Genomic DNA, 1,227 nt, shown 5'->3' with positions numbered 1-1,227 from the left:
ACAAAATGGGGTGGTGGAAAGAAAGCACAGACATATACTTGAAGTGGCTAGGGCATTGCAGTTTCAGAGTTCTGTTCCTAGTAGATTTTGGGGAGATAGCATAAAGACAGTTGTTTACCTGATCAACAGATGGCCTACATCCATACTACAAGGAAAATCTCCTTATGAAGTTTTGTATAATAAATCACCTGCTATTGGTCACTTAAAGGTGTTTGGATGCTTGTGTTTTTCTAGCAACCTGCCAAAGGTGATAAGTTTGCAAGGAGAGCAAGAAAGTCAGTTCTAATAGGTTACTCAGAAGTTCAAAAGGGGTATAGATTGTTTGACTTAGAAATTAAAGCTATTTTTGTAAGCAGGATGTTAGCTTTAGAGAACATATTTTCCCTGTTAAAGAAAGTATAACCACTCCAAAAGATCCATTTCCCACACAAGCTTCCATACCACCACATCCTGATCCCTCATTGCCTATATCCACAGTCCCTCACATTCCACCTACATACATTACACCAACCACAGAGAACACAAATACACCGACTACCACTACAAGAGAACAGGCCATTAGCATGGGAAATTAGCGTGGAACTCCAATTCCCTAGCTAATATAAGCATTTAGCTAGGGATGTAGCTAGAAAAGTCCTATTCCCATGCGAATTTTTTCGATTAAAAATATAGTCACAAAATAGCTAGGAATCAACTAGGAACTATTCCTTGCTAAATGATAGCTACAAATTTTTCCTAGCAAATTTATAGCTAATATTTAGCGGGAATTCTAATTTGGAGCTAAATTTATTTTTCTAAAAGAGCGTAGTTTAGCTAGGGACACAGTCCGTAGCGCATCCCTAGCAATGCACTAGCTAGGAAATTCTCCTTAGCTAATCTATAGCCAAATATCAGCGGGAATCCTATTTTGGCGCTAAAAATTTTGTGGAAGATTTGTCTTTTAGCTAGGATTAGATTATGTGGCTAATCCCTAGCTAAAAAGTAGCTACAAATGTTTCCTTTTAGCGGGAAGTTAAATATGGCGCTAATCTTTTTTTGCCAATTTTGGTTGTTTAGCTAGCAATGAATCCAAGCTAGTCTCTATCAAATTATTATAATAATAATAATAATAATTATTATTATTATAATAATAGTTTAATTACGGTCTTTGGACTTTTGGTTGAAATCCCAGTCGTTTCCTTAAATTTGTAAAGATAGGCTTAATAGTTAAAATCCTTAGTAGTCTTA

The sequence above is a fragment of the Nicotiana attenuata genome, unplaced genomic scaffold (assembly GCF_001879085.1).
Source record: "Nicotiana attenuata strain UT unplaced genomic scaffold, NIATTr2, whole genome shotgun sequence".
NCBI classification, from domain to species: Eukaryota; Viridiplantae; Streptophyta; class Magnoliopsida; order Solanales; family Solanaceae; genus Nicotiana; species Nicotiana attenuata.
This window is presented reverse-complemented; position numbering follows the sequence as displayed.